At 46.7% G+C, this 16470-nt stretch overlaps 1 long non-coding RNA gene across 1 annotated transcript; it reads left to right on the top strand.

The window, feature by feature from the left end:
• The first annotated feature begins 318 nt into the window (after positions 1 to 318).
• LOC116586874 lies at positions 319 to 15947 on the top strand. The gene is made up of 3 exons (XR_004284181.1): positions 319 to 943; positions 14598 to 15314; positions 15536 to 15947. It is a non-coding gene; the product is annotated as an uncharacterized LOC116586874 (long non-coding RNA).
• The last annotated feature ends 523 nt before the right edge of the window (positions 15948 to 16470 follow it).

Here is a 16470-nt window from a genome sequence, read left to right as displayed (position 1 = left end):
AATGGAAGATATCACAACATGCCAAGGAAGATGCAATTGGCCTCTTGATTCCATAGTAATAATAAAAATTGTTTTTATTATATTAATACCAGCCAACAGTTGCTGATCACTCATGGTGTACTATGCATTGTTTCCAAGACCAGACACATATAACTCACTTAATCCTCACAACAGGGGCCCCTGAGTGATGCTGTCAGTTAAGCGTCTGACTCTGGGTTTCGGTTCAGGTCATGATCTCAGAGTCTTGAGATCAAGTCCCACATCGGGCTCCAAGCTCAGTGAGGGATCTGCTGAAGTTTCTCTCTCCCTCTCCCTCTCCTCCTCCCCACACTCACGCTTTCTCTAAAAATAAATACATCAGTCTTAAACAAAAAATCCTCTCAACAACCTCATAAAGTCAACCCTAATCCCCATTTTGCAGATGCAGAAACTGAGAAGCAGAGAGTTGAAATAACTCGTCCACAGTCATGGACGTGTTGGAGTCAAGATTCTTTAGTTGTGTTTCTCCCTGACTTGCCCTAGAGACAAAGGAGGAAAAATAAACTGAAAGGGTCCAGGGCAGGAAAGGTGAAGTAATTCAGAAGTTGCCAAGACACTTTCATTCCAGAAAAGTCCTGGCATGAAAGGAGAGCAAACTGGTCTGTAGGTACTCCCCGTTCCTTTTTCCTAGTGGCTCAGAAGCAGACAATGGTTTTCTCCGAGCCAAATGCTCTAGGCCCTGCTGGCACTCAACTCATAATTATGTCCTTTGAAATTCTAGTCGTCTGATGGCTAGAGCACAGAGGCGAACTGAAGACCTCAGAGAAACTACTGAAAAGCAGAAGACAAAAAGTCGTTCTTATCAATGGTCCTTCCAAGCTAATTTCATGTCTGCACATCTTCGAACCATTTACCGAGGGCCTTCATACTCATGGTCTCATTCAATTTCCACAATAAGCCTAAGGTAAACAAAGAGGAGCTGTGTGACCTCCGGATCTTTGCGCATCCTCGTCCGCCTTCTTGGAACATCCTCCTCTCCTTTTTTCTTCTGTTATTGCTTAGTTATTTGGCTTATCACTTCCTGCGTTTTGGTCCACTGACTTAGGGGAGGGAAGGAAAGTCAGAGTCTCAAACAAATATATTTTGTGGCTGGTGGTGGTGGTGGTGGTTCTAGACTAAGTGAGTTTATGATCTATGCCTCTATTTAAAGGGAAGAAACACCCGTATCTGTCTATCTTTGGCTGCCTGAGTACATCAGAAATACTCAAAAGTAAGTGAAATCTATCTTAGGACTTCATAAGCCTGTATTAGTCAGGGTCCAGCTGGGAGTAGATTCATTATCCGTATTATAGAATAAGAAAGTTTTTATAAAAATTAGACCCTACCCAATTACGGGAAAAACTGGGGAAGTAAAAGTCCTAAGGGAGATATTTAAGTAAAGGCATATTTGAAGGATCAAAAACAGAGTCACAGATAATTTGAAAAGTCAAGAACATGCAGCCACCAAAGTGGGTTCACGGTGGGGCAGTGCAGGAAGAGATCTTTGGGAAGCCATGATGTCTCAGAGGTACGGCGTCTGGGGGTGCGAAGCCGACGCAGTGGTCCCAGCTGCTGGTCATCGAGAGGAAGAGCTATCTGAGCTCAACCTGACCGGGTACCTCTGTCCCAGCAATAATGGAATAATGGCTACTGCTTCACTTCCACCTTCCAAATCTTGTATAGGTTCCTCTTTTGCACAATTCATGGTTCCCAAAAGGAAACCATCTGCCACTCCCAACTAAGCAAAGTCAACACAGCAAATCCAGCACACACCCTGAGGAAGCAAAAGGGAAACTGAAGCGAGGGCTCACCGGCACAGTAAGAGGTATCACATGAGAGTCAGCACTGACTCCTCTTAGTCTCCCCCATGCCCAGCTGTCATCAGATGCTTTAGCTTGGATCGCCACATGATACATGCATCCATCCTCTCTTCCCTGTCTCTATGTTCATCACCCTAGTTCTGCTTCTCTTCACCTTTTGTCTTAAAGATTGAACATCTTTCTAGTTCTCCTCTCACCTTGCTCTCTCTGGCCTAGGCGTCCCTGGCACTTGGGACTTCTGTCTAGAATACTCTTCCTCTCCTTATACTTTGGGTCTCCATTTAAATATCACTTCCTTCTGGAAAAATGTTTGGATCCCTCAGAAAATCTGAGTGAGATGCTTCTCTCTTCTGGCACTTGTTATACTTTAAGTGGTATTTAAGGCTGTGTCTTTCTCAGCATCCTCATCAGTGAGTGCCTGGCATGCAGGGACTCCGTGATTGTCAGATGATTGACTGACTGAATGAATGAATGAATGATGAATGAGTTAATGAATGATGTCTCCCCATTCCTACTGTGTCTTCTCTTCAGTTGAAATTATCTTTTCGAAAGCCTGAAGTTCTTCAGTGGCTTATCATTGCAGTGGAAATCCTCATCTTGGCATTCAAAAACCACCACGTATGATCACAGTCCATCTTCTCTAATCATCTCCCAGGAATCTTCTACATGTTCCTTCTGCATACCAACCCAAGTGATACCAACCCAACTGATAGGTTAATTCCTAAGGAAGAGTAATTATTTGTCATCATAATCTTAAAGATTTTATTTATTTATTTATTTATTTATTTGACAGACAGAGATCACAAGTAGGCAGAGAGACAGGCAGAGAGAGACGGGGAAGCAGGCTCCCAGCTGAACAGAGAGCCCAATGCGGGGCTCGATCCCAGGACCCTGGGATCATGACCCAGACCAAAGGCAGAGGCTTAGCCCACTGAGCCACCCAGGTACCCCTGTCATCATAATTTTAAAAACAGTTTTTATCTAATGAACATATATCACATACTAGGCACCATGATAAACATTTTATATACTACATTTTACTGAATCATCACAATGACAATCACAATAAGGGACCAGGTTCTCATCTCTTACCATCATTCTAGAGAACACTGAAATTCAGAAGGGATGTTGTTTGCCCAAGGTCACATAGTAAATGATGAAACCAGTAATTATTTTTCAAAAGCATTTTATTTATTTATTTGAGAGAGAGAGAGAGAGAGAACATGAGCAGGGGGAAGGGGCCAAAGGAGAGGGAGAAGAAGGATCCCCACTGAGCAGGGACCCTAATGCAAAGCTTGATCCCAGGACCCTGAGATCGTGACCTGAGCTGAAGGCAGATGCTTAACTGATTGAGTCACCCAGATGCCCCAAAACCAGTATATAAACCCAAGGGTTATCTAACTCCAAAGTCAAGATCATAACCACTCCATTCTACCACATGTCCCTGTAAGCAGTTTTCAATGGCCATCTGTTTATTTAATAAATGAGGTGCTTACTATAACCTAAACACTTTGAATAGTTTGTCTCATTTGAATTCTCAAAGCAGATTTATGAAGGAAAAACTATTACTCCCAGATTATAGATGATAAAAGTGAGGCTCAGAGAGGAGAAGTCCCCTACCCGAGATCAAAAGGGGCAAAGCTGGACTTGTGTGCCATAAGTGGACCACTGTCAGAATCCCCATCATTGTAACGGAAGCAGCCCTAGTCCCCCTCTTGTCTAAGTGCCCTTGCTTGATGGGTAAGGAGACAGTTCCCAGACAGGCTCAGTGACAGCCCCAATGGTGGTAAACCAGAACTCCGGCTTCCTGTCCAGTGTGTTTTCCATTATAAGATCTGTTTCTTTCCCTAACCAGAAATTGATTTCAAGCCATGGTATGATGAGAGCCAAGTTGTCCCGACCGGACAACAGAGAGAACACCCAGCCCATCCAGTCTTTGTTCATTTTGTACCCTCTGCCTATTAAAATTCAGCATCAATCTGCTGGTCGTCAGGCCATTTGTTTCTAAAAATAGAGGGGAGAATGAGTCAGAGAGATGGTGCCTGCCTTCCAGGAGCTTCAAAGTAAATAGTGACAATACTGATAGGGACACTCTGACCGTTAGACAAAGGTCTCATAAAAACAAGCACTCAAGACTTTCCATTCACACAAGCCATAGATTCAGTGAGCCCTGAAATGTGCGTGTTTATCCTGAGTAGTTTCTGAGGAAAAACATCACCTTCCTGGAGGAGATGGGATTTTAAGAATTGTTAAAAGGCTGCAAGATACAGAGTGTATCCACCCAGAACCTAGACACTGAGTACATTGTGAGAAGACATAGCGGTGGGGAAAGGAGTGTCAGACTGGAAGGGCAGTGAATTTTCTCATTCATTCCACCATTTCTTTTCTCAAAATTTATTTCTGGCCCTCTACTGTGAGCCAGGAATTGTATGAGAGTTTAAAACAGAAGAGCTTAACCTAGAATCGGCCAGGGAGAGGTCTTTTCTGCTGAACTCTGAAACTAGGAGATTGGGTACAGATGGGGAAAGCATTCTGAGTGGGCGCAAATAATGTGCAATAGCCCTGGGGTGAGGGAGAACAGAGCACCTTGGAGGAACTGAGAGAAGCCTATTGCACACAGACCTCTTTTATCATGGAATGAGATAATGGATTGATTACCAAGTACCAAATTGTGGAAAGACCTTTAGTTCATTTTATGGATTTTTACTGTTAGGATGTAGCAGCTCTAAAACTCCACCCAAGAATTCTTTGATACTCTTCCCTTCGAAAGGAGCTCTAGGTTGGTCACCTTGAATCTGGGCTCTCTGATGCTGTGCCAGATTCTGGGGTCAGGTCTTAAGAAATGGCACCTTCCACTTTGTGCCTTTTGGGACACTTTCAGAACCCAGCCACCACATTGTGAGGAAGCCCAAGCAGGTGAGACTGTCAACAGGAACTGAGGTCCCTGGCCCTTCGCCCCAACTAAGCTTGCCGATGCTAGCCAGCTCCCACTTGCCAGCCATATGAGTGAGTCATCTTGGAAGTAGATTCTCCGTTCCCTAGTCAAGCCACTTCAGCTGATGCTGCAAGGAACAGAGATAAGTGTCCCCCCACCCCCACCACCTCTGAACCCTGCCCAAATTGTAGATTCTTCACTTAAACCCATGGTTGTATTGTTTACAAGATGATTCATGTTTGGAGTACGTTGTTACATCATAATAGATACCAGGAATATAAGGAGAGGGGAAACCATCGAAGCATCTTGGGTGTTAAGAAATGAGGACCGTGACAGTTACTCACTTCGCAGGGATGTTCTGAGAACTGAATGAGATCATGAACGCAGAGCTTTGCCAGGGCTGGGGATCCAGTCCTCAACAAATGTGAGTTATTGCTGCTGTTATTTTTAGAGTTTAGGGAAAAGGAGGAGGGCGTAAGGAAATATTCAAAGGAGGAGTTAATGTTCACTTGGACTGGAATGGTGACAGTGCTGACAAAGTGGATAGGCTGGGAAGCTACTCAGGATGTAGACTTGAGGGGCTGTTGTAATTGATGGATGCGGAAGGCAAGGAATCATAAAACTCGAGAATCACTCCCGCGTTTCTGGCCTTGGTCCGGAGGCGACAAGGACAGAAGACTACTGCTGAATTTGATTTCCAGCACCCGGAATTTCACCATCCAGACAATTTTACCCTCATTTCCTTCTGATGAACCAATCTGCCTCCACTCTTTGTCCATTTGACGTGAGCAGAGCCGATCCATCCCTCCTCCTCCCGCAGGCTGGACGTATCACCGAGGCCTCAGTGATCTCCTATGTGAGTCGTTCCAGGACCAGCATATGATCCCAACAGGCCATCAGAGCCATCAAGCCATCAAGGCCACCCCCTCAATCTGGGGGCTTTTCATTTATTTGACTTTGTGGAAGAAGTCTCTCTTTTTGCTTTGGAACTTGAAACTACAACTGTACAGAGCTGGACCTACTGTTTCCCTCTCACAACTGAACAGAGTCAACACAGTGGTGATAGTACTTGAGTATACGCCAATTAAAATTTCAAAAAATAAAAGTGTAGGTGTGAGGAGTCCAGACACAGAAGACTAAGAGAAGCTCCTTATTCTTTTTCCCTTTTTTAAAGATTTTATTTATCTATTTGTCAGAGAGAGAGTACACAAGCAGGCAAAGTGGCAGGCAGAAGCAGAAGCAGGATTCCCAGCGAGCAAGGAGCCCAATGTGGGACTCAATCCCAGAACCCTGGGATCATGACCTGAGCCAAAGGCTGCCGATTAATTGACTGAGCCACCCAGGCATCCCAAAGCTCCTTATTCTTGAGAGGCAGTGAGACTTGAGTAGAGAGCTTCCAAGCTTCAGGTCTGAAGATTCCAATGCCTTGTTCTTTTTCCCAGTAAGATTCTCTTAAATTCACTGGAACAATGCTAAAAGACAACCTCCAATCCTGCAGGAATGCTAACCCATCATACCCCCTCGTGGCAGTGACAGTGCCCTTGCCTATAGGAGTTAGAGCCTCAAGGAGCAGAGAGAGCCTTATGGATTTCAAGAAGGGATTCTTAATTTCTGATTTTGTCTTCAGCCCCACTCTCCCTCCCATGGTAGTTCAGGCTTTGTTCTCTCCTTCCAGGAGCCCAGGTGGGATCCTCCCAGCCTCCCAACTTCAAGCTTTACGGAAGGGTCCTCCTAGCATGTAAATCCAATGATGCCATTCTCCTGCCTGTAACCTTTAATGAATCCCCCTGTCTTGGGTTTCAGTCCAAATTTCGTCAAGGGACATAAGGTCCATGACTCAACAGTTGACCACCTGCCCAAAATCATCTCTGGCCTCCTCGGCAGCCTGACAGTCCAATCACACCAGCCTCATCAAACGTCCTAGGCAGCACGCAAGTGCTCACTGTGGAGGTGAATTCTCACCTCCGGACCTTTAGCCCAAACACCTGCCCTTTGTCGATCTGTTGCACACCCATTGATCTTTGCATACCGTACTCAGGCATCACTTTTCCGCGAAGTCATCCCAGAGAGCCCCCACTCCTTCTTCTTGTTCTGATTTTATACTCTCTTTCACTACATATGTTAGACAGCATCGTATTTATTCCCCGTGTCTTCCCTAGTGAAAGTCCAGATGCTGGATGGCTGGGGGGCTGGGGGGCTGGGGGGCTGGGGGGCTGGGACTGTGTCTTGTTCACCTTCATCCCCAATTCTTATAATAGCATTTGGTGTGTGGTAGGTTCTCAGCAAGCTTTTGACCCCTAGACCCTTCAAAGTGTAGCTCGATTGCCACCATTGAACAATAACCTTCAGGGACTTTCTTATCATGATTACCATTTGTGTGCATACATGAGTTAACCAACTATAATAATAAATGTAACTAAAATCCTATGACTGCTTGAGGAAGGATGTTATTTTATGTGATCCTTGCAACAGGGGACCTAAAAGAACAAGCTCTCTTACGCACCCCTCATCCCACCAATAGATAGGCACTGAGGTCACCAAAAAAAAAATTAAAATAAAAATAAAAAGGAGGAAATAGTAGAGCTTCTCTTGATATTTACTTTTATCTCCATTTTTAAAAAACTTTTATCTTATATGTTTTATAATAGTGTATCGGAATGGACGCAATTACAATTAAGACGCAATTTACAAATAAGAGAATGCACATAATTATGGAGGAGTACTTAAAATTATTTTACCGACAGAGTCCATGATCAGAGACCATGATCCCTGTGTTAGGGAACGTGGGCTCTGTGGTCCAGTCCTCAAGCAAGAAATGCTATGTGCTCTGCCAGCCAAGTCACAAGGTACACAGTTTATAGTCCGTGATAAATATCTGTCCGGATTACATGCCTGAGTTCAATTCCCGTCTCCACATTTTTCCTATCTCTGTTTCCCAATTACTAGAAAGAGGAAGGAATAGCAGCATTTAGCACGTACTGAGCATTAGCCGGATGCCAGGTGCTGTGTTAAACACTATTACACATTACCTCATTTCGTATTCATACCACTCTATGAGGTAGGTGCTATTGTCCCGGACCTACAAATGAGGAAACCAAAGTGAGAAAACTTGCCCAAGATCACAGAGCTACAAGTGAGAGAGCCAAAATCCAGTTCCAACCAGCAAGGGTCTCCTAGAATGAGTAGGTTAGAGAAGAAGGGTAGCTCTGCAGTCAAACACAGACTCTGTCATTTATCTGGGCTGTGCACCAGTGTGGTCTCTACTTAGAGATAAGCAATACATTGTTTTAATGTGTGGTCCAAACCCCATGACGGCCTTCCAGGCCAGAGGCCAATGAAACAGGCTGCAGACAGACTCTTGCCCTTCTAAAGGCTGTTGCATGCCTCGTAGTACCAACGGGAAAGTGCTCTTATAAACAGCTCCATTCTTCGCCATCACCGCCCGCCACCACCCCCATCGTGGCAAGATGCCCAAAGTCATTAGCAGTGAGTACATCAGTGTTTAAAGTGAGTCTCAAAGAAAAGAATAGCAAACCAGCGTGCCTTGCCTTCTGATGGCATGACCTCACTCCATCGCTTACTTGAAGGCAACAACTGCGAGAAGGCAGAGGCAGTAAAAGACTTTCCAAGGCAGGTAGCTAAACAAGAACCAGAGAGGCTGCAGCAGCCCTGGGCGCAGGTCCCGGACCGTCGCCCACCACGTGCCGGTGTACTTGCTTCATTCCTTGAGACTCCCAGGGATTCCAGCCTCTCAAGTGTACCACCAAACCAGGCTCTCCTTTCTGCCTAACATCTGTGTCTTGCACGCGGCCAGCTTTCCCATCCCCCACTGCCCATTGGCAGAAGACACCACTCCACCCCACCCAGGAAAGCCTTAACAGGGAAAGAAGAGGTCAGCGAACCCAGAGTCTCTGTGACAAGGAAACAATGACTTGGCCAAGGTCACCCGGTGACTGAATTAAAAAGGAAAGTCAAGGTTGCTGGTGTCTGTGCAGGACTCTACTGGGTTCAAAACCTGACTTGGATGCCTCAAGAGTGTCAAGTCCATAATGTACTTGGGGAGCTTAGGTGAGACAGAATATTCGCTTTTCTTCCCTTCTTTTCCTCGAGGAATGTGGTCTGGCCACAGGAGACGGGGTGGGGGGTGCATTTCAGAGGCACTTGATCTCAGGTTGGCTTATTTCTGACACCCAAGGTGAATAGGCCTGAAGACCCAACTAGGCTGGAAATAGAATTAGGAAACATGACATGTCCATGCCAATCTGTAGCATAGCCAAAGCCAGAAACTACTCTAGGTGGAGAGGGAGCTGGCAAAAGAAGGGGGCATGGAAGCTTCACTCTCTTGGCCTCTCCCCGATTCTACCCCTGCTGGGGGAGGAGTGCTTCTGTGGAACAGAATTTGTAAACCACTAGTCTATCATCACCATCACCCCTCATTTTTTTAAAGAGTGGATACATATATTTTGACAAAGAAAAAATGTACTGTTTCTACGTGTAACAATGTGGATGAATTTCACAGAAATAACATTGAGTCAAAGAGCTAGATGTAAAAGAGTATCTAACATTTGCTTTCATCTGTGAGATTTTCAGAAACTGGGCAAACCCATCTATGTTGATAGAGGGCATAAGAGTGGTCGATGTTGGGAGCAGCTCTCAACTTAAAAAAGTAGGAAAACAAAGGTTTAAAAAAAGAAAATGGCTTGACATCTGATTTACAGCCAAGTGGAATTTAAGGAATTTCATCTCCTAGACTTTTTTAGAAATATCCAATTTTTTTACAAATATCTATTGTAACTCTACCAGGTACCCCTTTGGACTCAAAACATATAGAAATACACAAGACAGACAAATTCCTGCTCTCGTGTTGTCTACATTCTAGTTGGGGGATCCTACCTCCAAGTAAATGAATGAATGATGAATGAATGAATGAATGAATGAATGGCATGATACGCAGAGAATTAGAATAGGACGATAGTGAGTGACTGCCTGGCTCCTTTAGATGATCAGGAAAGGTCTGTCTAAAGGGGTAACTTTCCAGCTGAGACCTGAGGGCCTGGCCAGGGGAAAAGGAAGAGGTATTCTAGGCAGAAGGAGCAAAGTGCCAGAGCCCTAAGGTGAGAAGGAACTCTTTCTGTGTAAGGGACAGCACTTGGTCCTTATGGGGGAGCAGAGCGAGCTGGGAGAGAGAGGGTCCAAATTGGAATCAGGGTGGTAGATGGGGCCAGAACACACAGGGCTTGCTAAACTGTGAGGAGGAGTGTGAAGGTTTTTCTGAGTTGAGTAGAAGAAAGCCATGAAAGGATTTTAAGCAGGTTGGAATAGTGACCTGACATGACAGTGTGTTGCCTGCTGTGAAGAGTACGGGTTTCAGGAGAGCAAGCACAGAAGTGGGGAGACTTGTCGGAAAACTAATACCTAACCCCACGTGAGGGGTGACTGTGGCATGGCTAGAGACAATCAAGTGTGTTCAGGATGTCATTTGGAGGGACTCACTTATAGATCAGCTATAGGGGACAATGCGAAAGAGGACTCTCTGACAGCTCCAAGACTTCGGACTTGAACCACTGAGGGGATGCCGGGCACCAGGAAAAGAGCGTGTCTGAGGGAGGAAGATGGAAGCAAGGAGTTTCACTGTGGCAGGTCCCTAATTCTGGGACAACTGGCGACAAGAAAGCTACCTCCCTTTCTTGGGCCAGTTTCTCTGTCCATATAGGGAGAGCCCTGGGCCAGCTCTCAAAAGGCCCTGCCAGCTTCCCCGTCAGTCCATCTGTACCCGGGAGCACAAGCGTCCACGGAGGGCCTGCCAGCGAGCGTGTGTGAGACCTGGAACCCGGACCGTGGGCTTCACCAGCCACTCGGGCACATCGGCTGCTGGCTGCCAGCCTCTCCCAGGGAGACTCGCTGGTAACTCACAGGAACATTCCCAGAAAATGCAAACCTCGCTCTTCAGCAACCCACAGCAAGGATCTACATGTAGGAGGAGGCTGTGGGGTGAGGCCCAGGGACACATGTCTGCAGCCAAGTTCCAGATAAATACGACTTCAGTCCTCTGGGCCTAGGGAGCCTGTCCTTTCTAGGTAGAGGCCTGATGCCTCAAATGCACAGCCACGGATCCAAACATAGCATTTCTGACCCCCGGGGACCCCATCTCTCCTGTGCTGATTCCCTTTGAGGCCAAACAAGATTAGAATAAGCTGTCTGTCTGCTGGCCCGAACTTTCAAACAGCTGTGAGAAGTAGCAGATAGAAGGGCATCCTTCTGGGAGACCCAAGGCCGAGGTCTACACATGCCTATGCAAAAGACTAACCTAGAATGTGACCCTGAGGGCAGGCCTGACCCTTTCGGAGCCTCAGTTTCCTCACCAATGAAATGAGGGTGTTGTGCCATTGCCATCTGGCTCTAATATGCTCAGATTCTAAAACAGCTTTGAAGTTGGTCCCTGGCTACCTTCAAAAGGAAGCCCAGGGGACCAGGACAGGGTGAATGCTGCTCTCTCCCCATCACCCCACCTCACCCCCCCACTGCCCTATTGTCACTTACTGTGCTTTCTCATGCCTTTGGGGAGCAGAGCCTGCAAACGGTCCATTAAGGGGTACATAGAATAACAATTTAATTTGTGTTTCTTATAAGATATTTGGCTCCCACGCTTGTAAGGCAGAGTCAGGGAACATATAATGGCCTTTCATGAGTGCAGTGCCCTGATGTGCAGTGTGCCGTCCTGGGGCGGCCTGGGACTGGGGAAATTCAAAGGACCCCAGCTTCAATTCCAGCTGCCTCTCCCTGCTCGCTCCCAACCTCCCCTACATGGCCTTGGGCAGCCACCTGACAGCTTGACCTCAGCTTTGCCCTCTGTCCCGCGTGTCTCTGCTTCTTGACTCGTCTCTTCTGGAATGCTACCTGGAGAAGTCTTCCCCAAGCTGTGTGGGGCTTCCCCCAAGTAGATGTGGCTAGTCCTTTACGTGTGTTTTGTTTTGTGGTTTGGTGCTGTCGTTGTCGGTACTGTTCTGTGTATCCTGCTGCTGCCTGGGGAGTCAGTACGTCCCACAGGTAACAGGGCATCAATCATTTCTCCACTGTCAGATCAGATGCTTCCATCCCAGTAGCAGGTCAGCTGCTTCCTTTTATGAAAATATTCTGAGGCCAATGCCCAGGAAGCCTCGCAGAGCTGTCCAAGCCCCTACTGCTCCACCTTGAGGGAGAATATAGCTTCACGCCCTGCTCATGGCCCCTGACCCGTCACCAGCTCTACCTTCCAAACCAGAGGTGGACCCCACAGGTGGTCTGAGATCCGGACTGGGTCCCCTGTTAACATTTATCAGCAATGCCATTGCTTATCATCCCGTTTCTTAAAATCTTTGAGTGGAAAATGAGACCCAGAGGCAGCTTTTGTGAGACCGAGTGTCCCACCTGGGCTCTGCATCTCACGAAGGAGGGCTCAGTGTCAAGGACACTTTTAAGGGAGATTTATTGAGAAAGGAGGCTGATTGGAGAAAAAGGAGGGAAGGAGAAAAAGAAAAAAAATGAAGAACTAGAGGGCAAGAGAGGGTGTGCCATGGAAAATTCGAGTGCCCAAAACGAGTCTCTGAATAAAGAACATAGAGAGTTCAGTGTCTTTATAACTTCAGATGATGCTGACTACTTTTCTCTTTCCTCTCGGAGATTTGTCATATGCAGGAACTTCGTAAAATCCTTGTGAAGGTCTTCAGTTTAAAAATATATATTTAAGTTTAATATTTAATCCTAACCAAACTTGGCCCTAGGATCTGGCTTTTTTTGCAATGCTTATTAACATTCCCAGAATATAAGTCTGAAAACCTGATCTAAAGGAGCCCAGTATGTTGGGGGTAAGAGGTATAAAGGGAGACTGGTTCCTGTTTTCAGGCAGGTTACAAAATAGGGAGATAAGACTTTTCTAGATAGAGAATTTCACAAGATTTAATGGACAGCTGAACATAATGGAAAGGATTGTTATTCTTCAGGTAAGTGGTGCAGACAGAACATGTTAGGCATTCATCGGTTAATCCGCAAGTTTCTGGGGCACCTGGTACGTAGCAAACACCACACTGGGCCCTAGAAATATCTCTATAAGTTAGACATAACCTTCTGCTCCCAGAGCTTTACTGCCAGCAGGAAGAGGCAAAAAATGACTGCACACGTGAGTAAAGCTAGAATCACAACTTGTAAGGAGCTCCCTGAAGGAAATGAGCAGGGTTCTCTGATAAAATAATGGATGGGAACACCTGCTCGAGCTGGAGCCAGCAGTCATGGCCATTCCAAAGCAGTGATCTTTACATCTCGGCTTGAGAGGTAACAAGAAGCCAGGCACAATGTGATTGGGGGAAAAGGACCCAAAGACACTTGAGGGGCAAACTGGGGGTGTGGGCCAAGCCCTACCTATAGCATGAGGAAGGAGGAAGGAGGAAAGGGCATTTGGGCACTTATTAAATTAAGCTCTGTGATATGAGCCCCTAACGTGATTCATGGAACTTTCAGTAAGCAAGATGACCAGCCCTTGACTTTTTCTAGAGCATTCCAGTAGGGAAGGCATGAAGCAGCATAAGCAAGTAAGGGAGTGAGGTTCTTTCAGAGGGTGAGGAAGATGTTATGAGGAAAATAAAGCAGGTGACGGGATGGGCTGCTGAAGAGGCAGTATTAGAGAACTTGACTGGAGAAGGTCTCTCTGAGCATCTGATAGTTCAAATGGGATCTGAATGACAGAAAAGAGAGGGCTGGGTGCAACCTGTCTGGGAAAGCCCATCCTGAAGCGATGAAACAGCAAGAACCTTGAGGTGGGGAGGGAGACCAGGGTGTTGGAAGAACCCAGGGAAGTTTCCAAGTGAAGAAAGAAACATTAATGATGACAGAATGGGAAGAAAGTTAAGATGTGTTGGAAGTCCCCTTTGGCCAAACAGAGCTTCCAGGTATGGATATGAAGGGTGAAAAGTTTGGGGAAGTACACACCAGCCACTCGAATATCAGGGTAAAAAGTCGGGACTGACCTTCACCCCGCTTTCCTACACCTTACAACACACTGTTCCCGGGGACAGTAAACTCCCACCCGCCCACTTTTATTACCCACAAAATGCTGTCGGGTGTAAGAAATCACAATAGTTTGAGATGAACTGTTTAGAATATTTCAGTAATGGCTAATCGGACAGAAATTCCTTCTTGTCTTCCAATATGCACTCGTCCCTTCTTCTTCTGTCATATTTGACCCAATTTTAGCTAGCAATGTGACTACATTTCCCAGGATTCCTTGTCGCTAGCTTTGGCCACGTGATTAGATTCGGGCCAACGGGATGGAAGCAAACAGCAAAGTCAAGCTCTGGAATGTGTCCTTAAGGGAGGGCGTGTGTCCTTCCTTCCCCTCCGGAACCCACACTTCCCCTGCTGTCTGGATTGTGGATATGATGGTTGGATTTCCATCCTTGATCTTGAGGACAAGGATACCCCTAGGGATGGTGATAAGAAAATGGAAAGAAGCCTGCATCCCAAATGACTGTGGAGGTCCCCTATCAGCCAAAACTGCTCCAGGAAGTATTTCATATGACACAGAACCAGATTACTCGCTAGTTTAAGCCACAGTTCTTGTGGGAGCCTTAGACAGCTCCGGCTAGGTGCTAGCTAATTCAGCCGCTGACTACAAGTAGGGTAAGATGAGCCTACTGGAATGCAGGCGAATGAAATTGTGCCCATTATAAAGACAGCCTAAAACCCAACACAAACATACAAAGAGTCCACACGCAATAGCTTCTACGTATGTGTACGTTTTTCATGGCCAACTTTCACAAACATCAGTACTTCCAATTTTTTTTTGATCACAGGTTACTCACCACACAACTCAGAACAGATCCTAACGACGTTTTTGTCACAATACTAAGCCAGAGAAGTGCACGTGATGTTTGATTTCGGGAGTCGGTGAAGAAGGGCACAACGGACACCCTCCAGGGCAGCAGGAACTGGGATCCAATGAGAAATCATGTGATTCCCGTCAAAAGAGACACGGCCTGTGGATTAATGTTGGTTTCTCATCGAGTTGAACAGAATCTTCTCTCTGTGACCCCGCAATCCTACCCCTCGTGTTTGCCAAGGGAAATGAAACCATTTGTCCAAACAAAGACTTGCACATGAATGTTCAGAGAGCTTCATTCAAGTAGCCCCAAACTGGAAACTGCCCAGATATCTATCAGCAGGAGAACGAATAAACAAGTTGTGGTACATACAATGGAATGCTTCTCAGCGAGGAAAAGGACTGAGCTGAGATGCATGTGACATCACAGAGGAATCTCAGAATCCTCAGGGTAAGTGAAAGCAGCCGTGTGTCAGAGCACAGCCTGGGTGATCCCACTTATGTGCTCTTCTCGAAAAGGCCAAACCACTCTGAAGTGACAGAAAGCAGATCGGTTATGGCCTGTCACTGCAGTAGAAATGGGGACGGACTACGAAGGCGCACAAGGGAATTTGCTGGGAGGGAGCTGTTTCCGAGGTTGATTGGGACACTGATCTCACGAGCGTCTGCCTTGGTCAAAATTCTTCAAGCTGTACGTTGATCCTAAGTGCCCTTTATTGTATGGAAGCTGTATTTCAGTAAAGTTGATTTTAAACTTGCTCTTTTCATTACCAAGCTAAACGGGGGTGGAGGGGGGGCCGCGGGTGGGAATCCCTTAGGGAGAGAAAGCCAAAAAATAGGACATGAAATAAGAATCCGAAGTTTAATATTAAATGGGCAGATATTCTGAATTGCCGGTGCCTTTTTTTGAAGCAAGATGCTTCTTCCGTGAGCACTGTGGATAGCTGGGCTCCAAGAAGAGAAGCCGCAGGGATGGACTTCACGACGAAGCAGCTCCAGCCCTACCCGCAGATAACCTGGAGGTGATGAGAGATCGCGCGCCAGGGCCAGACTTGCTTGCATCGCAGATACCCCCAGGGTACCACTTTCTAAATCATCTGTGGTGAAGAACCAGGTGCTTTTTGTTGTTGTTCCTTGTTTATTTTATAAAATAAAATCACATATGCTAGAGGTCACAGCACGTCACCTTGCTTTGAAAGTCTTTGCACACTTCTCACCTGGTCACAGGCTGTTAGCAAATGCACACAGATGGGCCCAGATGCTCTGAGGGCTGCCCTCAGGCCAGGGCGGGGGGTGTGGCGGGGAGCGTGGGGGTTGGAGGTGGGCCTCAATGACTTGGGCTGGACTTAGGGAGAGACTGCTGTCCCTTGTGAGCAGACGGGCTGGAGCCAGACAACTAGGTTATGGATACGAACGTGGCCTTGTTTGTGCATAGTGGACCATGAGGTTTAAGGAAACGGGCTCACAAAGATTTCAGAACAGGTGCACAAGGTCACAAAACACTGCTTTGTAAAACGTGGTCTGGCAGCATGCACAGGATGGTGAGGAACAGAGAGGCCTGAATCACAGGACCTGTGAGAAGCTTGTTGCAACCACTGGGTGGGCGGCAGCAGGGACTTGAACCACGGTTGTGGGTGGGGCCCTGGAGCAGAAGGAAGATGGGCCAGAGGGCTGGAAAGGGATTGCCGGCAATGGGTCACAGAGTGGAGACAGGTCTGGGGAATGAAGGTGGGGTCAGAACTGGGTTTTTCACACACAGAGGAGGCAGGAATTCTGAGGCATGAGAAGGAAAGGGAGGACTCTCGTGGCTGGGGCTCCATTTGCTCCCCGAACTAGGAAGGGTGCTT

Source organism: Mustela erminea, chromosome 3 (assembly GCF_009829155.1).
Source record: "Mustela erminea isolate mMusErm1 chromosome 3, mMusErm1.Pri, whole genome shotgun sequence".
Classification (NCBI taxonomy): Eukaryota; Metazoa; Chordata; class Mammalia; order Carnivora; family Mustelidae; genus Mustela; species Mustela erminea.
The sequence above is the reverse complement of the archived record's forward strand: the minus strand, read 5'-3'. Positions and strand labels throughout refer to the sequence as shown.